This window comes from Bos javanicus, chromosome 9 (assembly GCF_032452875.1).
Source record: "Bos javanicus breed banteng chromosome 9, ARS-OSU_banteng_1.0, whole genome shotgun sequence".
Lineage (NCBI taxonomy): Eukaryota > Metazoa > Chordata > Mammalia > Artiodactyla > Bovidae > Bos > Bos javanicus.
Window position 1 is genome coordinate 95291604 of NC_083876.1, and position 21626 is coordinate 95313229.

The 21626-nt window shown below is 44.5% G+C and overlaps 1 protein-coding gene across 4 annotated transcripts in view; it reads right to left on the bottom strand.

Annotated features, from left to right (window-relative positions):
* Positions 1-13787: 13787 nt before the first annotated feature.
* The window catches only part of RSPH3 (radial spoke head 3), a 39996-nt gene continuing 32157 nt past the window's right edge, over positions 13788-21626 (bottom strand). Inside the window, exons 9-11 of one of the 4 annotated variants that reach the window (XR_009738614.1) lie at positions 14996-15119; positions 14674-14769; positions 13788-13911 (exon numbers count right to left, since the gene is read on the bottom strand). The gene's annotated coding sequence lies outside the window, so the exon portion shown is untranslated. Of the gene's footprint in view, positions 13912-14673; positions 15120-21626 lie in introns of all 4 variants that reach the window. The other 3 variants (XR_009738612.1, XR_009738613.1, XM_061428447.1) reach the window with 3 other exon arrangements.

Here is a 21626-nt window from a genome sequence, read left to right on the forward strand (position 1 = left end):
AGGCTGGCTGTTGAATGCAGAGATGATGGACTCCTGTCCCAGCTCCCTTGTACAGATCCTGGGGGGTGACCCAGGTACTCGAGGTAGGGACACGGCAGCCACACGCTTCACCAAGATGCCACGTGGGGCTCAGACTCTGCGAGTGGGGAGCAGTAGGGAGTCAGAGTAGACAGCCTTCTCCCACTTTGGTTTTAAAGCTCCTCCATCAGAAACTGGCTCCTTTGGCTTAGCTTTTTCTCTTTGGCAGTTTTGTGGGTTGAAAAAAAATTTTTTTTCCTTCCTTCAGAAGTGCTAATTATTCATTAACAAAAAATTTTTAAAAATTCATAGAGGCAGTAAACCACTAAAATAAGGGGCTTTCCTGGGTAGGTAAAGGGTAAAGAATCTGCCTGCAATGTGGGAGACCTGGGTTTGATCCTTGGGTGGGAAAGATCCCCTGGAGAAGGGAATGGCTACCTACTTTGGTATTCTTGCCTGGAGAATCCCATGGACAGAGGAGCCTGGTGGGCTACAGTCCACGGGGTCGCAAAGAGTCGGACATGACTGAGCAACTGACAGTTTCACTTTTATATATAAGGTTAGCATTTATACTTGAGGTTAAAAAAACCTATATATAGAGAGTTTTATTCCAGTTTTTAAAAAGAGGTATTGCACATTACACGTTTTCATTAAAATAAAGTGAGCGTGTAGTAAACACTTCTACTTTTCTTTTTTTTTTTTTTTAACACTTCTCCTTTTCAACCAGTACCATCTATATTTTCATTACATATGACTGTCAACATGTGTTTAAATAAAGACTTAGTCTAGAGAGTTCCCAGCTCTCTGCATGAGTGCACATCTTTTCATACAGTCTTATACAAGCTGTATAGAGTTTCTGCTGCTGCTGCTGCCGCTAAGTAGCTTCAGTCATGTCTGACTCTGTGCGACCCCATAGACGGCAGTCCAGCAGGCTCCCCCATTCCTGGGGTTCTCCAGGCAAGAACACTGGAGTGGGTTGCCATTTCCTTCTCCAATGCATGAAAGTGAAAAGTGAAAGTGAAGTCGCCCAGTCGTGTCCGACTCTTAGTGACCCCCATGGACTGCAGCCCACCAGGCTCCTCAGTCCATGGGATTCTCCAGGCAAGGGTACTGGAGTGTGGTGCCATATAGAGTTTAGGATCTGTGAATCTTTCTCCTGTCGCCTTACTTCTTTCTTTCAGAGTGTGTGAGTATTCTTGGAGAGGCAGAACACCAAGCCCACCTATTCCAAGGTCTGGTGACGGCCTCCGGGGCCGAAACCAGATCGAGACACCTCCTCCCCTCTGGGGTTAGTACCTGCTTCCAGCCTCCCAAAACTTCCCTGGTGGCTCAGACAGTAAAGCATCTGCCTATAATGAGGGAGACCCGGGGTCAATCCCTGGGTGGGGTAGATCCTCTGGAGAAGGAAATGGCAACCCACTCCAGTGTTCTTGCTTGGAAAAATCCCATGGAAGGAGGAGCCTGGTAGGCTACAGTCCATGGGGTCGCAAAGAGTCGGACACGACCGAGCTACTTCACATCACTTCACTTCACTTCCGGCCTCCCAGTGCTCAACTTCCTGGGAGGCCCCCCCTGCTTCTGCACTCTGCCTTCCGTTTCCTTTTTAAGGCGGCCCTGGTTTTGAGCAGTTTCCTGTGTGAGAAGGTCGGCTGGGGCACGCGGCCTCGTGTGATTATGTAGGGCCAGGTGGAGGGCAGGTGGGTTCCGGAGGACACGGTCCCTGCCCCCCTGGTGTCATGATCTGAAAAGTGGTCACAGAGCAAAAACGGAATTGAGCAAAACGCACGGAACTTTGGTTCTTCCGATAGGGACTGAATTTGTGAACGTATGGGAGCCTAGCCAAGGGGCAGTGACCCCGCAGGGGGCCAGGAAACCTCTCCTCATGGAGACTGAACAGTTGATCCAGTTTATCTTTTCAGCGGGGACTTTTTTCAGGGGTTGGGTAGGGGGAGCTTGGGTTCGTGGTCATAGTGTAGCTGTAATAAAGACGGTGCCTGGATTATAACTCGATGTATGCACTGGATTCATCTCCACAGCGCTGGGCTTCTCAGAAAAGGTAATAACTGTCAGCACTTTTCTCCAGTTACTAGAGCTGCAATTCTGCTGCCCCTTGGGAACTCGAGGACGGAGGCCATGTGGACAGTCAACACTGCTAAAACGAATTCAACACTCTTCTCTCACCTAATGATTGCATACAATTTCAGCAAGTTCAAGGGAACCACATTCATGGTTACTGTATACACATGGCATATACAGGACTCAGTAGGATGCACCAGGCTCTTTTCTACACGTGTTTTGCCTGATGACTTACTTAATCCGCATTCCCTGGCTCAAACGGTAAGGAATCCGCCTGCAATGCAGAATCTGCCTGGATTGGGAAGATCCCTAGGAGAAGGGAATGGCAACCCACTCCAGGGTTCTTGTCTGGGAAATTCCATGCACAGGGAGCTTGGTGAACTACACAGTCCATGGCGTTGTAAAAGGTTAGGCACGACTGAGCAACTACACTAACGTGAATCCTCATAAAAACTCTGAGAGGAAGGCGCTGTCATGAAGCCCACACAGCTGCGGGGGACAGAGGCCCCTGGAGGCTCCTGGGGGCAAAGCTGGGCCGGGCGGGCAGCTGGTCCACCGGCTCCATCCACTGCTTTTCTTTGTAGAGCCCGTTTGCAGTCATTCCTTCAACAGAACCTTGTACTTTCAAAATCGGCAACCACCCTGAACCACAAAAAAATTGGGTTGGTCAGAGAGTAAAGGCTCTCACTTCAGACTCAGAGTGAACTTTCTCATTCTGAATGTATCCATTAAAAAAAAAAAAAAAGAATGTATCCATTCATTCAATAAATATATAAGAAGGATCTATTAAGTGACAGGCACTGTTCTAGACATATGAAATATATTGTATTCACAGAAAATACATGGACAATATGTAGAAGCTACTGAAAATGACAAAGATTCCTGCTCATGGAGGTTAGCTCTTGGGGGTAATTTACCTGAGAGCTGAAAAGTGGAAGCACAGAGGAAGTCCCTGAGACCAGCAGGTACTAGGCCTGAGCGGTTGAGGGGCAGACCCCTGAGTAACTGCCATGGAGAAGATGCACTTCCCTTCCCCTGCCAAACTCTAATTTTTCACTAGATTCTAATTTTTCACTAGATTCTTTCCTGCTTCCCAAGGAGTCACAGCTGTCTTCCTGAGTTATCCCACCTCCTGGTCCTAGCACTGGATACTGTCCATTCATCCATCCATCCATCCAGTGAACCCCGCCCATCACCCCCCAGTCACTTTTGCTGAGCTCCTATTTGATGCCAGGCGCTGCTCTGATTCTAGAGACGTACTGGTGAATGAGACAGCCCCTGGCCCTCAGTGGGTGGGGAGCAGGACCCCCAGAGGGTAACATGGTCCGCATTTGAAGCAGTGAAGAGTGATGACATATTCTGTTTGTGGATTTAAAGATAGAAAAGAAACAAATGTTGAGAAACACTTTTTAAAAGAAATGTCCCTGCGGAATTGTTTCCAGGTCTCCAAGTCTCACCATCTGATTGCAGAATGTCAGACCAGGAAGGGAATTTGCAAGGTCATCCAGCTCACCCCTGGTTGTTTCACAGAAACTTGAAGATGGTCTCAGATTGATAACCTTTCCTTAGATGTCTGGAGGTACAATCTACATACCCAGACTGAGAGCTTGTTGTGGCCCAAACTGGCTTTCAGAATCGGTGGGCTGTATGGACCATTATCTCTGACCCGGCTCTTCTCCATCCGACCCCAGTCACTTTAATGTGGGTAAAACAGTAGGAGCCCTGACACATCAGCTTAGTCAGCCTTAAAATTCTTTCCCAATTAAATTCTTGGTCCGAAGAAAGAAACAGGGGCAGACACGATTCGGTGTGCCTTGACGGTCATTTGAAGTTCCTCCTCCTCCCTCTCTTCCCTCACCCCTCTCTCTCCCCTTCCCCCGGGGCCGAGCGTGGCCAGGAGGGCTGGGCTGTGAGAACGGCCATCACTAAGAAGCTGTATTACTGCCCAGGGAAAGTAGACCTTCTGTGGTCTGTTTGCCAGACTTCTGATAAGTAGATTCATCTTACAGATCAGAGAGGTTAAAACAGATGGGAGCCTGCCCTCTTTTACCTTTACTTTTCCATTAGGAAACATGTCAGCATGGTTGGCTGTGACTACTGGGGTAAGGATCAGTGCTGGAAATATCTTTAGAGCTGTGAGGATTGCCCATTTACGGAGGAAGATCATTAAAGAGCTGGGTCAAAAAAAATTTTTTTTGAGTCACTTAATCTTTGCGACTCTATGGACTATGCAGTCCATGGGATTTTCCAGGCCAGAATACTGGAGTGGGTAGCCTTTCCCTTCTCCAGGGGTTCTTCGCAACCCAGGGATCAAACCCAGGTCTCCCGCATTGCAGGCGGATTCTTTACCAGCTGAGCGACCAGGGAAGCCCTCCATTAAAGAGCTGGGTCAAATTTCCTGTTTGAATTATGAACCGATCCTGGGTTCATTATGTATGGCCCAGTGGTTATTGCATGATAGATCATGTGAAACCAAGTAAGGGCATTTTCATGAAAACTGTGCCAGCTATTTCTTGGTAAGAATCTCATAAAGCAAGTTCTCCCATTTTTGTGACACACACACACACATACACACATTCTTTTCTCTTCAGGATATAAAGATGTTTTAGAAGAAGAAACAGCTCGAATTCACAGAGGACCAGAAAAGTGCACACCTGAGCCTGGGGATCAGTGATGAACACAAAGATGGCTCATCTCTTCGTAGAGAATGTTCTTCACTCGGGCAGCTTCAGGCTGCTTCTTGGGCCTGCTCCTGTGGAAGTGGAGAATCTGTAGGATCATGCCGCACTTGACATCAGTCCTAAGTACTGGCTCGTCTCCCACCCCACATCCCAGATGTGAGTATTCCCCTCACACCTTAGAGAAAATAAGCTAAATTCCAATCCCAACTGACTCGTTTAACAGGAACAATAAGCTCACATCTCAAGTAAGGCCCGGACAATGAGGCCACGTTCCCTTGGTTGGTGATTAGATGAATGAATTCGGATATAACGGAAAGGTACTCACTAATGAAAGATCGAGAACAGTAGTACGATAGTTGTACTATTCTACATGCACTAACACGGTGAATCTCCAGATAAGAGTGTTGTGTAAAGGAAAGTCAGACCCCCCAAAGTATATATACTGTATGATTCAATTTTTAGAAAATTTTAGACAATGTAAACACATCTATGGTGATAGCAGACCAGTGGCTGCCTGAGGATGGAGGTATGTGTGGATTCCCAAGGGCAGGAGAAAACTTTTGGATGACGAATGTGTTCATTACCTCAGCGGCGGTGATGATCACATGGGAACGTACATAGGTCCAGACTCATTCAATTGTATACATTAAATATGTGCTGTGTGTCATATGTCAATATACTTCAATCCCTGGAGAAGGAAATGGCAATCCACTCCAGTATTCTTGCCTAGAGAATTCCACGGACAGACGAGCCTGGTGGGCTGCGGGCCATGGGATCGAAAAGAGTTGGACAGGACTAAGCGACTAAACTACCACCACCAATACACTTCAGTAAAAATATATAAGCAGAAATAATCTATAATTTATAGTGATTTTTAATAATAGGAATTTAATATGAAAACCTTCTGTAACACATGGATGCTTGCTAGTTCTCAGAGAAAAGTCTTTAAAAAGAGTGGAAATTAAAGATGGAAAAGAATGGAAATTAAAGATGAGACATACTGTTTTCTTATGTAAAAAGACTGTTCCAAATTTGCAAATGCTTTCTGACATGGCAAGTTCCTGGTGGCTACTTTTGAAAATGAAAAAAAAAAAAAATTGATAAGGATCAATGAATCAAAGCATACCTAAGAATTGTAAATGGGTATATGCCTAGTGAAAAAGTTTCAAAATACATGAAGCAAAAACATACAAAACCAAAGAAACAAATAAAAAATTGAGCTATAATTGGCAATGTCTAATACCCTTCTCTCAGTAATTGATAGAACAAGTGGACGATCAGTATATTATAGAAGATTTGACCAACACTATCAACCAGTTTGGATCCCAGGTGTCTCAGTGGTAAAGAATCTGCCTGCTAATGTAGGAGATACAGGAGACACAGGTTTGGTTCCTGGGTCAAGAAGATCCCCTAGAGAAGGAAATGGCAACCCACTCCAGTATTCTTGTTGGGAAAATCCCAGGGACAGAGGAGCCTGGTGGGTTCTCTACAATCCACTGGGTCACAAAGAGTCGGATGCAACTTGGAACTTGCATGCAGCAACATCAACCAGCTCAACCTGATCCCTATGGGAACCTCCACTCCTGCAGAATCAAAGTTGTCAACATCGGTAACTGCAGAGCCAACAGAGAAGGTACACAACGATTGTCAAATCCAGCTTTTCTGATACTAACTACCCAAGGTGAAGTTTGGGCTTCATGCTAGACACATCAATTAAGATCACCATGGGGGTCATGTCATTCACAAGCAACCAGACGATTCTCACTATGGGGAAGTCTGGAAAGTGCTGGATTCCGTTTATTGAGGAGGGGGCCACCAGTGGTTGTTTTGGAAAATAACAGAGGCAGTGTTTTCTCAGTGTGACAAATTTTAAAACCTTCTCTTAAAACGAATGGCATGTGCTGTATTTTTTTAATGTTTCAGAACTTGATGTGGCTGAATTAGGCAGAATACTCGATCTGGCACAAGTCTTATTTAGTAGGTAGAGATACAGTTAAGTGATAATCATTTAGCCATGATTTATAAAAATCCAATATACTAAAATTAATACATTTTTGACAGAATGTTCTAATTCATGCTTCTTATCCAGTAAAGGTAGCTAGGCATTTTAATAGTGTGTAAACTCTTTCTTTTGTTGGGAAATGGAGAGATGCACATGCATTCTGTCAAAAGTGGTGAGAATGTGGCGAAAAGGGAACACGTGCTGCTGGTGAGAATATAAATCCGTGCAGTCACTATGGAAAACATAAGGACATTCCTCAAAAAATTTTTTTAAACTACCAGAATATCCAACACTTTCCCTTCTGGTAATTCATCTGAAGAAAACAGAAACACTGACTTGAGAAGGTACGTGTTTACTGCAGCATTATTTACAATAGCCAGAGGTATGTGTCCATCAGTATTATTGCTGTTGTTCAGTTGCTAAGTCTTGTTTGACTCTGTGTGATCCCATGGACTGCAGCATGACCCTCTGTCCTTCACTATCTTCCAGAATTTGCTCAAATTCATGCCCATCAAGTCGGTGATGCTATCCAACCATCTCATTCTCTGTCATTCCCTTCTCCTGCCTTCAATCTTTCCCAGCCCCAGGGGCTTTTCCAGTGAGTCAGTTCTTCGCATCAGGTGGCCAAAGTATTGGAGCTTCAGCTTCAGCGTCAGTCCTTCCAGTGAATATTCAGCATGGATTTCCTTTAGGATTGACTGGTTTGACCTCCTTGCAGTCCAAAGGACTCTCAAGAGTCTTCTCCAGCATCATAAGATGAATGGATTAAGAAAATGTGATACACATACATGCATATACACCATGGAATATTATCAATATTTAGCCATAAACAAATTTTGCCATTTGAAACAACATGGATGGACCTAAGAATAATGCTAAGTGAAATAACTCAGATGAAGACAAATACCTTATGAGTTATATGTGGAGTCTAAAAACAAAACAAAAATAAAAACCAAGCTCATACATACAGACAAAAGGTTAGTGGTTTCTAGGTGCAGGTGGGAGGGAGGTGTTGGACAAAATGGACGAAGGGCATCAAAAGTTACAAACTTTCAGTTATGAAATAATTAATGGGGATGTAATAAACAATCTGGCCACTACAGTGAACAATATTATATTGCATAATTGAAGGTTGCAGAGTGTGCTGTGTGCTCAGTCATGTCCAACTCTTTGCAACCCCATGGACTGTAGCCCACCAGGTTCCTCTGTCCATGGAATTCTCCAGGCAAGAATACTGGAGTGGCTTGCCATTTCCTCCTCCAGGGGACCTTCGCAACCGAGGGAACAAACCCACATTTCTTGCATCTCCTGCATTGGCAGGCAGATTCTTTACCACTCCACCACCTGAGAAGCCTGACTGCCAAGAGAGTAGACCTTCAAAGTTATCAGTACAAGAAAAAAATTCTGTAAGTACATTTGGTAAGACATTGACTAGATTTATTGTGATGATCATTCCTCAATATATACAATTATCAAATCATGTTGTGCAGGTGAAACTAATAAAATGTCATGTGTCAGTTATACCTCAATAAAAAAAGAAATTTAACACTGATACAGTTTCGTCTAAGGTACAAAATCTATATTCAAATTTTCCTATTGATGTCTTTGCTTGAATCTTTTATACTTTTCCCTTATCTCAGACCCATCCGGGGTCACATCTTGCGTTTCATTGTTACATCTGTTTTAGTTTTCATTATTTTGAAATGTTGCCTCCACTTCCGTTTTCATAACATTGGCAAATTTTGACTACTATGAGGCACTTGTACAGGTTTCTCAATTTGAGTTTGACTGTTTGATTAGCATAAGGTTACGTTTATTTGGCGGAAATACTGGAGAACTAACTGATCTTGTGTCCTCCTCAGGGCATCGCTGAGGAGGCACAAAATTTCAAAGTCACACTTTCAGTGATGTTTCTTTTGGTCACGTGGTGAGAGCAGAACTGGCTAGATTTCTCCTGTGCTCTGGTTATTTCTGAATGAGCGCCAGACATTATGCATAAAAGTTGTGGTGAAAACTGGAGATGCTGTATTGATGTTATTTTCCTACAGAGAAGATTTGCTTTTGCTTTTGACCAACAGCTGGGCTGGGGCTACATCACTGGATTCTTGTCAGGGCTGGAGAAGGCTTCCCACCTCTTTCACATCTTAGCTCTAAAGGAACCCACTGCCTTGGGAGAGCTCCGATGACTTCAAATCTACGTTTATGTTTTGTTCAGATTTTCTAATTGTCCTTGGTAGGAGTGCTGGTCCAAAAACAATCCAGTTTTGTTAAAAACGATTATCAATCTCACCTAAATTACACTGGCTGCCTGGGAAATCCAAGGTAAGTTCACCTTATGTAGTGAATGCACTTAAAAAGGTAATGGTGCATCAAACACAATGAAAAACCAGTGGACATATGAAAACTGAGCTTCTGAAACTTAAAATTTAAGTGAAATATTCTTCAGGGGAAGCAAACGCATTTTATTTGACCTTTTATATACCTTTATTAATTTATTTGACTGCCACTACCTAATTAATAAAGATACATAAATCAAGGATTTTGTCTGCACACTGGAATTGCATTTCATAAGTGTGGACTGTTCTTTTACTTTTCTCATGAAGCAGAAAACCCACAATTACTTTTTTTTTTTAATCCAATGAGAGTGTTTCTTGTTCTAAGCTTTAGCAGCATTAAATTAACTGTGAGTCAGGAGAGAGAAAAAAAAATAGCCCTCGTTTTTTTGTGTGTCCTGTTAAGAGCTCAGTACCTGTACGGTATAAAATTCATAAAAGTTTAGATTTTCCTGTATAGTAAAACCATTGGATTTTCCAGGAAAACCCCCTTTAAAAATACTGTGTCATATTGTCTGACCACCCAGCGGAGAATGCGATCATGGAGGGTACGTAATCTTTTTTTTTTTTTTTTTGAGTTTTCCTCCATGTATTATAGCTGATTATAGTCAATAGCATTTTGCATTAACAATTCAGAAGGACAAAATGTGATTTTCCATTAGTATTCAGAGTCCTCCGCTGACATCATTGCCCAAGAATGTGCTCTGCCACTAATGACAGGAGAAGGACAGGCAGTTGGGAGTGTTCAAACCTCGTCTAAAGAATGGACTGAAAACCTCATTTATATTTCTGCACTTCACTTTTGGTTTCAGTTACTAATACAAGAGCAGCAACCTTCTTTACCAAAAGTCTATTGACTATTTTTATTCCGTACCAGAAACAGCAAGAACTCAAACTTTTTTCTTTAATGGTACATTTATAAAATTTCTGTAAAACAAAGTCAAGGATTAGACTGTCTTATTGGTAGGTCAGTAAAATTGATTCTATTATTTTTTAAATCTGGAGAGGCTCAAGTATTTATCAGAGCTTTATTGCATCATTTCAGAACCCTTGGTCCCAAGGATTCAATGCTGGCAGCAGTAAGGCTCAGTTATCTGTGTTCCTTAAGCTGCCACGCCCCGGGACCCTTTGTCTAACATCCTAGGTCCTTAGTCTATGATCTCTGTGACGAAGCGAGTAACTTACGCTAGTTCTTTTGTTAACCTTGCTCTGTACACAAAATTGAATTCAACTGAATAATCCATCTGAGGCTTCCTTCTCAGAATCTCCGAGGCTCTGCTAATGGGTTCAGGGTTGAACAGCTTATGGCGTCAGCCTAGCTGCTCTGCTTCCGGGCACTGTTGGGTCCTCCGGAGGGAGTCTCTGGGGTCTGAAAGAGCTAATGTGTCGGTCTTAGCACCCTGTTCCCAGGGAGTGTTTGGTGCAGTCTTAAGTGACCATCAGAACATTTTAGCAGGCAGTTTATAGCATCTCTTAACACTGGTTCTTGAGTCAGTGAACCCACTGAAACTGATGAAAGAACATGGGTGAAATACGATGTCTCCTCTCACTAAGCTCCAGGGAGTATCGGGTTGTGGGTAATGCCATCAACACCCACAATATTTCTGAACACCATAAAGAACGCTTTCCTACACCTGCTTATCTCCTAAACAGCACAGTGCCTCAAAGAACTAACCTCCTCTCCCTTTCTAAGTGCCATTAGTTTCAGCTATTTAAAGTGTAGTTTGGATTTTACAAAGAGTCTTTCCATTTGTTTGACCCCAGATGGACAATACTGCCAAATTAAAACTCTTTCCACTGTTACTTCATTTCTCTGGGCTAGACATTGGCTAAATCCCTGTCTGGACCCTGCTTCTCGTGTTGCTGGGCACGCTGGCATACTCTCTTCTGCAGGAAAACAAAACTGAAGTAGTCCAAGCTCGGGAACGGAAGGGAGGGACCCTGTCTGTCTTGTTCATCCTTGTACCTCACAAACCCAGGAGGGTGATAAATGTCTGCTGAAGGAATGAATGAATGAATGAGGAAGAGGTATTAGTGTTCTCTGACAAATCCTAACATATTCTAGAGGTTTTTTTTTTAAATTTTATTTTATTTTTAAACTTTACAATATTGTATTAGTTTTGCCAAATATCGAAATGAATCCGCCACAGGTATACCCGCATTCCCCATCCTGAACCCTCCTCCCTCCTCCCCCCACCACCCTCCCTCTGGGTCGTCCCAGTGCACCAGCCCCAAGCATCCAGTATCGTGCATCGAACCTGGACTGGCGACTCGTTTCATACATGATATTATACATGTTTCAATGCTATTCTCCCAAATCTCCCCACCCTCTCCCTCTCCCACAGAGTCCATAAGACTGATCTATACATCAGTGTCTCTTTTGCTGTCTCGTACACAGGGTTATTGTTACCATCTTTCTAAATTCCATATATATGTGTTAGTATACTGTATTGGTGTTTTTCTTTCTGGCTTACTTCACTCTGTATAATAGGTTCCAGTTTTATCCATCTCATTATTCTAGAGGTTTTTATTGACTCATATTCTCCCCTTTGCTCACCCAGGCAGTAACTTAAAATGTAAACTCAGTTTTGCGTCATTTGGAAGCTCTTGGAGTGTAGGGACTCTATTAAAAAAAATTTTTTTCCCCCTGTTCTTTGGTTGCATGAAGCATGTGGGATCCTAGTTCCTCAACCTGAGACCAAACCCTTGCCCCTTGCGGTAGAAGCATAGTGTCCCAATCACGGGTCAGCCAGGGAAGTCCCAAGATTCTATTTTTAAAAGTACTGTATGGGCTTCCTTCGTTGCTCAGTTGGTAAAGAATGCGCCTGCAATGCAGGAGACCCCAGTTCGATCCCTGGGTTGGGAGGATCCGCTGGAGAAGGGATAGGCTACCCACTCCAGTATGCTTGGGCTTCCCTTGTGGCTCAGCTGGTAAAGAATCTGCCTGCAATGTGGGAGACCTGGATTTGACCCCTGGGTTTGGAAGATCCCCTGGAGAAGGGAAGGGTACCCACTCCAGTACTCTGGCCTGGAGAATTCCATGGACTGTATAGTCCATGGGGTCCCAAAGAGTTGGACTCGACTCTCGACTCTTTCACTTCACTTCACATGCTGCATGGAGTATGTCCCGGGGCTTATGGATCAGCTTTAAGAGAACATTTTAAGAGGTTTTCAGTCAATAAGTTACAAGTCAGGATTTTGAGACCACACTACGCTTATTGTGAAGCTTTCCCATCCTTCGAGGTTTATCACAGTTTACGGTATATTATCAACCTAAACCATAAGCCACCGTTAATTAAATTACATTGTCAACCAAAGCCAGTTACAGGACATGAAAGCACTGTAAGAATTATGTGTGTGTGTGTGTGTGTGTTTGTGTGTGTGTGTGTAATCACATCAAGTAACTGATCAGTTAAAACAGATAACTCCAATTTAAACTTGAAACGTTACTTCATTGATTTTTATTATGTAATGCTATTTTAATATTGTAGTATTCACTCTGGCCAATAGTCCCTGAAAATAAACCCCTATGTTCTTTAAACCTAAATACCAGATACCTAGATACTGCCTAAATTTCTGAGTAAAAGGCAATAGATGGTTTTTACATAATTTTATAAGTTGCTTTTGCCACTCACCAAAGTAAGCAGGATACAATTTGGTTATGGTCATTTAATTATAAGACAGACAGATTTCTGGCATTTTCCCCCAGTGGGCCCGGACTCTCACCCACGCTTCTAACCGAACACTCTGTACCAGGTGGCTAAGGAGGGCGGCTGGGGTCAGTGATAACCGTATCCCCTCAGCACTGTGTTTATGGCCCACACCCCTCGCCCCCCTCAGCCTCTGTTCCTTGGGGGCTGAGAGGCTGGCCAGCATGGTGAGGGTCCAGCCATGCCGTAATTCACTGGCTCCAACTCTACTTTTTCTGGAACACTGGGAAGTACATTCTGGGTCAAACGAGACTAAAGAAACCACCGCTGAGGCAAGAGCCCAGGGAAGAAACAATGGTGAGAGGTTTTCAACTTTTCAGCAGGGCATGTGGCTGTACATCCCACTAACTTTCGGGAGCTTTAAAAAAAACGATACCCAGGCCCCGCCCAGACCAGCTGAATCACAATGTACATTCACTGAAGAAACTGCAGTTTGAAAACGTGCTTTGAGGTGTATCTCAGAATGATCATAGTGGAATGATCATAGCGTTGCTGATAGAGGCGGGGGTTGGGGGGGCGGTGGCGGGGGGACAGAATTTTATTTGTTTCCAGGAGATTCGGAGTTGGGGTAGCCACTTTCTCTGATTGCTCACCATTGTGTTCATCATCACAAAGAAAGAGCCTGATACACAGTAGGGACTGGATAAATATTTGCTGAATAAATAAATGACACAGTAGAAAGATTAACTCTGTTTTCTCCCCGTGGTACAGCTGTGCACTCTCAATTCTTCCCTCAAATGTGCAGCTGAATCCTCTCTGATCATTCTACAAATAAGCTGTCATCTGTCTGACAGGCCATACTTATGCCTTTTCTTATTGAATGCTATCTTTTTACGTTGGCTTTTTGTTTACAGGGGAAAGGAGTAGATAGTGGTTTCTGTTTTTTTTCTGACTCACTAGAGAAAACAACAGTGTCAAGAAAAGGTTTTATGAATAATTTATATTGAAGAGATGAACCACCACAAAATAGAAATGTTCATATTTTCATTTATCCCTTCTTCCTCCATCCAAAAAATGAAAACAGATGATTCAAAATGTTGTGGCCAAAATCTTCTTGATGCAAAGGATGAAGAGTGATCTTGGATAAAGATCTGTGAAATTACATACACATATTATATACAAACACATAAAAATCACACTTAATATAAGACAGTTCTCTCATTGAAAAAACCCAGAACCCTCATCCAACAATATGATTTTCCATGGGGCCCATTTTTCAGAAGGAAGCATGACCCAACTGACAGAGTCCAGAGGAGACTGTTAGCTGACACGGCCCCCAATAGAAAAAAATGCATGATGCTTTAAGAATTTACATGAACGTTATATTAAAGGAATGACCAACACTTTATACGTGAATAATGCTGAAGCATCTGTAACACTGTGATCTCTAGATCTACTGAAATTATCTTATAATTTATGTAGCTATACCACCTAAACATATTTCACTTACTTGGACTTTGTTAGGAATCATTTTAGCATGCATACTACACAAGAAAGGAAAAGTATTAGAAAAGAACAGACTTGTGTATTTATGAGTCCTCTGTACAGTCTGTTCTTAAGGTGCCTTAGACAGCTTTTGTTTGCCATTAAACTTTAAAAATTTTTCCTAAATTGAAGAAGTAAGATTTTTAAAAAATTGACTAGAAGTAAGATGAGTCATTTCATTTCAGGGATATTTTGTTGTCCGTAGTAGCTGAAGAAGGGGAGCCTGAACTTTAAAAAAAAAAATTAAACAATAACTTTTCATTAGAATTGGGGGCATGTTTGTTTACCAATATCTCTAGGGAAAAAAACCCCATGCATAGCAACTTATTGGACATGCCAAGAAAAAAGAAAACAAGCAGCACACGCACACATTAACCACGCTGCCCCCTCCGGACTTCTCGGAAGACGCTGTTCCAGTGTCGCGCCAACTGCTACTCCATTGTCTTCGTTTACGTGGGCGAGCTCTGTCATTAAGTAAATCCCATGTGCAATGTGAAGACAGTCACTTTTTTAAAGTGATGCAAACTTTTTGAGCTTCTATATGGTTTAAATATGGCCAGAAAAGTAGCACTGGATGAAAATGCAGCTGCTAATACACCTTTTTTTTAAAAAGCAACAGCAAGTCTCTCTGGAAAGTCAGCAGGTAAACTGAGTTTCTAGAGGTGGCTTCCTATTCGCTAATGCACTTACACGGTTAACTGTGGAGCTGGAACTGCCCGGCCTAGCGGAGGCGGTGTGGGGAGGGGCCTCTGGAGCCAGCCGGCTGGGTGTGAGTCCGGGCCAAATCCCTCAGCATCAGTGGTCTTACTTCCCCCTGGATCAAGGGAACAATGACAGGACTCACTGGGTCTGGGGCGCCTGGGGGCTGCAGCTCCATGCTCAGCGTGGCTCTGAGTCTTACCCACCAGCTCTTAGTCTCCATGCTGACAAAGCCTCACATGCTCTTGGCTGTCTTTTTCTTGGAGCACTTGGGACCCTTAAATGTCTGTTACAAATGTCTATGACTGCAGCAGCCAGGAGTGGGCTGTGAAGAAAGCTGAGCGCCAAAGAATTGATGCTTTTGAACTGTGGTGTTGGAGAAGACTCTTGAGAGTCCCTTGGACTCCAAGGAGATCCAACCGGTCCATCCTAAAGGAGATCAGTCCTGAATATTCATTGGAAGGACTGATGCTGAAGCGGAAACTCCAATACTTTGGCCACCTCATGCAAAGAGCTGACTCATTGGAAAAGACTCTGATGCTGGGAGGGATTGGGGGCAGGAGGAGAAGGGGACGACAGAGGATGAGATGGCTGGATGGCATCACTGACTCAATGGATGTGAGTCTGAGTGAACTCCGGGAGTTGGTGATGGACAGGGAGGCCTGGCGTGCTGCGATTCATGGGGTCGCAGAGTCGGACACAACTGAGTGACTGAACTGAACTGAACTGATGCTGTGGCTGGAGCCCTGTTGCACGGTTTGTCCAAGCCCTGCAAAAAAGGCTCCTTGGAGAATGTTCAGGAGGCTCCAGGGAAATGACATTTGTACTGACTTTAAAAGTGGGCACTGGCAGGAGGATCGTGATGAAAGTGGGGGAGGATTTTTGAGACAGTTCTTTTCCATCCACCACTGCCCACGAGGAGTAAATGAGATGTGACGTAAGTAAGTGAGCGTGATGCTGGCATTTCACAGCCACCAGCAATTCAGAAGAGGCTTTGATAGACCATCCAGCTGAAGCCCTTGGTGGACAGATGAAGAGAGTGAAATGAGAGACCCGGAGGGCTTTCCCCTTCCTCGGCCACCAAGCAGGGGCCAGGACAAGAGCCAGCGCTCCTGACGGGGCCTCGTACTGCTCGTTTATTCAACAGATACCTACTGAGCACCCACTCACTGCCTGCAAGGCTGTCTGGACAACTTGGGATGGTCCAGGGAGCAACCACTGACCTGGTGCTTGCTGGCGTCCAGCATTTTCTACATTATAATGGGTGAAGTTCTTCCATAGTGATTGAAGGTGGAAAAAGAAAAGGCATCCTATGAATCTGACAAAATGTGAAAAATAAAACAAGTGTCGTAAGTGTACAAAATTCTCCTGGAGAGGACTTGATGGTGGCCAGCATTATGCCAACAGCAGGACAGCAGGCATGGCAATTATCAGTGCACTCCAGAGCACTGGTTTGTCTTGGCTTTTAGACAGTTTACTCAGGCCATCTCTGCAGTGTGAGGAATTGTGAAAATTTACTCATCTGACTTCTCTTCCACTAACGACATTTACTGTGTGTATTTGCTTCCTATTGCTGCCGTAACAGATGACCATGTAGCAACTCCAGAACAGCACACGTTTATTATCTCAGTTCTGAGGCATTGGCAGGGCTGGTTCCTACTGGAGGCTCCACAGAAGCAAATTATTTATTTTTTTTCCAGCTTTTAGAGGCTGTCCACATTCCTTGGCTTGTGGCCGCTCATCACTACTTCTATTGTCACATCACTTCTCTGACTCTGCTCAATACTGCTAATTACTAGAGAAATGCAAATCAAAACTACAGTGAGGTACCCCCTCACACCACTCAGGATGGCCATCACTGAAAAGTCTACAAACAACAAATGCTGGGGAGATCGTGGAGAAAAGGGAGCCCTCCTATCCTATTGGTGGGAATGTCGATAGGTAGATAACAGTATGTGCTGCTGCTAAGTCGCTTCAGTCGTGTCCGACTCGGTGCGACCCCATAGACAGCAGCCCACCAGGCTCCCCCATCCCTGGGATTCTCCAAGCAAGAAAGATAACAGTATGAAGTTGTTTCAAAAAACTAAAAATAGAATTGCCATATGATCTAGCAATCCCACTCCTGGGCATATATTCAGACAAAACTATAATTTGAAAAGATATATGCACCTCTATTTTTGTACTAATTATGATAGCCAAGACATGGAGACAACCTAGATGTCCATCGACAGATGAATGGATATAGAAGAAGTGGTACATATACACAACGGAATATTACTCAGCCACGAAAACAATGAAAGAATGCCATTTGTGGCTACATGGATAGACCTAGAAATGATCATATGAGCGCAGTAAGTCAGAGAGAAACACAAGTGTCATCTGCAATCACTCACAGGGAAATCTAAAACGTGACGCAAGTGAACCTTCTATGACACAGAAGCAGACTCACAGAACAAACTTATGGCTGCCAAAGGAGATGGGGGAGAGATAAATTAGGAGTTTGGGATTAAAATGTACACACTACTATTTATGAAACAGATAACCAACAAGGACCTACTGTCTAGAACAGGGAACTATACTCAATATCTTGCAGTTACCTATAATGGAAGAGAAGGTAATAAAAGAATATATGTACACGTGCATAACTTAATCATCTTGTTGTACACCTGAAACTAACACAACATAGTAAATCAAGTATATTTCCAAAAAATTTTTAAAAACTCCATTTCAATTTTCTGATAGATTAAAAAAAAAACACAGGTAACTGGATATATCTCTTTGAAGATAAATATCAAGAGCTCTCTCAAAAAAGTTGATTCAGTTCAGCATTGTGCAACATGGTTTGGATTCTGTCATTACAAAAAACTTTTAAAAGAACTCTTCCTAAAGGAATCAAAATAAAAGATGTGAAGTTACTGCCTGATACCTTCTACTGATTACAGTGGCTTCCGTTACAATTCAGGCACCTGCTGAAACCCTGCCGGCAGGGCAAACCCTTGGTAAACTACCCAATTCACCAAGGCAAGCCGGCAACCTGGTTTACGTCTGCTTAGAAACGCAGTCCTCTATAAATGCATGTGTTTGCATTCCCTTTGTGTTACGTTTAGAGAAAGAGAAATGATTGTGAAATGGAACAAAAGAACCTACACAGGCTGGCAGTGTCTGAGAAGTTGACCTTCATAGCAGGTAATGAATACCTTCTACTCCTACACAGTGTAAGCGGATTATTGAGCAAGCTGGTCTCGAGGCGGGGCAGGCAGAACACAAGCTCATTCTCCTTCCACTGGCTGGCTAAGCCCACTCTGTGGACTCTTGTGTGAAAAGCTTCTTGGATGAAATCTTGGGCAGATTTTAGACCTTTTCTGGTCACTCTTAATATACTTAAACCTCCAGAATAATTACAAATTGGGACTTCCCAAGGGCTTCGTTGATAGCTCAGTTCTGGTTCAATTCCTGGGTCAGGAAGATCCTCTGGAGAAGGGATAGGCTCCCCACTCCAGTGTTCTTGGGCTTCCCTTGTGGCTCAGCTGGTGAAGAATCCATCTGCAATGTGGGAGACCTGGGTTTGATCCCTGGGTTGAGAAGATCCCCTGGAGAAGGGAAAGGCTACCCACTCCAGTATTCTGGCCTGGAGAATTCCATGGACTGTACAGGCCATGGGGTGGAAAAGAGTCAACATGACTGAGTGACTTTCACTTTGGTGGTCCAGCGGTTAAGATTCCGAGCTCCCAATGCAGGGGGCCTGGGTTCAAACCCTGGTCAGGGGACTAAGTCCTGGTGCAGCAAAAACAAAATAAAGACAAGTTTAAGAAAGTTTAATAATTGAGTCGTGCTGTTGTTCAATCGCTAAGTTGTGTCCAACTCTCATCTGGGAGGAAGCACTTTCCCTTCCGAGACTCAGCCAGCTTCAGGTTTGGTGGTCTGCGGGCTGGGGCTGGTGTGCCAGGCTCTTCCTCTCTTTTCCCAATTTCCCCATCTTGCCGTGAATGCCTGTTTCTGACTCCTCAGAGCTGGGTCAGGGCGAGGGCGGCCCTGCCAAGGCAGGCAGCTGTGGCCTGCCATAAGGGGGCCCCTTGGACCATGAGTGTAAGACCTTGGCTCTTTCTTTCAAAGAGAGCTTTTGGGAGTTCCTCAAAGACCCCGAGAGGGAGGTGGCTGCGGTTCCTGTGACCTGCACACTGATGAAACAGTGTGTGCGCTGACCTCAGCCACCAGGAAGGCTCTGAGGGATGGCAGGGAGGTGCCACCTGCAGCGGCGGCTGGCGCTTCCGCCTGCAGGATGCTTGGCGCCCGAGGGCACTTCTGCCCGCAGGATGCTCAAGTCACCGGGCTGTTGGTCAGCAGGGCAGACGGGCAGACGGGGCAGGTAGGTCCTGCCCTGAAATGTCCTGAAGGGACTCTGAACGCACCTGTCATTTCTGACAGGCCGTGTAAATCCATTCTTTATTATTTGGTGACACTTCTTTAAAGTTTGCTACAAACTCTTCAGCTCAGTTCAGTTGCTCAGTCATATCCAGCTCTTTGCGACCCCATGGAGGGGTAGCACGCCAGGCTTCCCTGTCCGTCACCAACTCCTGAAGCTTGCTGAAACTCATGTCCATCCAGTTGGTGATGTCATCCAACCATCTCATCTGCTGTCATTCCCTTCTCCTCCCACCATCAGTCTTTCCCAGCATCAGGGACTTTTCCAGTGAGTCAGTTCTTCCCATCAGGTGGCCAGAGTATTAGAGCTTCAGCTTCAGCATCAGTCCTTCCAATGAATTATATTCAGGGTTGATTTCCTTTAGGATGGACTGGTTTGATCTCCTTGCAGTCCAAGGGACTCTCAAGAGTCTTCTCCAACACCACAGTTCAAAAGCACCACAGTTCATAAGTGCTTCAAAGGCAATTAATTCCAACTCTGGGGATCACATGTCAAACTCCTACGTGGTTCCCTGGGAGTGTCTTTACTGCCTAGACACTGCACAGCGCACCTGTCGCCCCCACAGGAGCCTCCCTCTGAGGTACTTGGCTCCCTGCAACCTTGAAGGGCGGTGGCAGCCCCTCTGAGCCCTGCACTGGGTGCCTCTCCTCTCCAGGCACCTCCTGCCTCCTCCTCAGCGGCCTCAGCTGAACCCCTGAGAAAGGACCCTGTTCTCCATTCTGCGGGGTGATTGTATTAGAGAGAACACAGACACCCAACCACATGGATGATTCAGTTTACCTTTAAAGCACGGAACCCCTTAGTTTTATCCAACAAGGTAACTAACAAAAATGAGGTGCTTAATTAACTTAACCGCCAAAATTATTTCTGAAATGAGTTTTTGAGGTGATGTTAGTAACAGCAACTGAAATAGTACATCTTAATGATTCATCTTATTTTAAAAAGGGATCAGATATTAGAAATTTAGGGGGGGAAAACCAAAGTCATGGGAGGCATGAAAACTAGGTTGATAAAAAAATATCACTAGTTGGGAGTAAAAAAAAAAAAAAATCACTAGCTATATGGAAAAGCGAACAAGGCACGGGTTATTCGGGCAAGCACTGTTTATACACTACAAGCGTGATGGCCGTGTGGAGGTGAACTAACTACTGGCAAACCAGGGGGATCAGAAAAACACAGAAAACAATGAAACAAACTGAGCTTGATGTAATAGCTTTGTTCAAGTTTAAGCCAGACGAATGCTGACTTGGTTTTGTCCATGCGGTGGACACTGGTTGATGCCCACAAGGTGGACAACGAAAATTCAAACACAAAGCACATCTTGGTCCTCGGGCAGCTCAGTCTGGTGGTAGAAACTGGCCGATGAACAGTGGTAATGCTGTGTAACTGGGGCTAGGTCTGGGGTAGGACTACCACCAGCAACGGACCTCAGTTCCTGGGGCTGAGCAGGCCAGGCTCCATCTGCCAGGAAGACAGTGGTGCCACGGGGGTGCTGGAGAGCAATGCTGCTGACCGTGGTGAGTCTGTCCTCACGGCATTGCTATGATTGCCGCTGGGGAAAGCGGCCACTGACCGACTGACCCCCAGGAGCACACGTGGCATCGTCCAGACCGTCATTCTTCAGCCCCAGGGTGAGTGAGCTATCTTCCTGGGATGCTGGAATAGGTCGGTGGGAGCTCGGAGACACCACAGTTTCTCAGGTGGCTTCATTCTTGACTGGGGGTAACTGAACCGACAATGATACCGGTCTGTCAGCTGTGTTTGGTCAAAGAGCCAGTGAGATTTCCCAAGGCACAGAGATTCAGCAGACTGGCTGCCTCCTTGGCCGGGGGGCTCTAGATAAGAGGACCGTGCCTGACTTTCTGCTGGCTTGCCAGTACATCGTGTTGTATGTGGTTCAACACAGATGGTGAGTTAGAAGCGTCAGTCTCTCACATACAAGGATGAGAAGGATGGCTGTTTACAGTGATAGGCCTGGCTACATCAATTTGTGGGCTTGTGCAAAATAAAAATGTGGGGTCCTTGTTCAAAAATTATTAAAAATGTCAAGATAGTGACAACAGAACATTAAATCAAGCTTGAGCCCCATAAAAGCTGTGGGACACAGGGCCACATCCGTGATGTTGGCTCTGATCTTGTGACCTCTTCTCTTCCCTGGATCGGACCTGATGGCCGCTAGTCTGTTCTGCATTGCCTTTT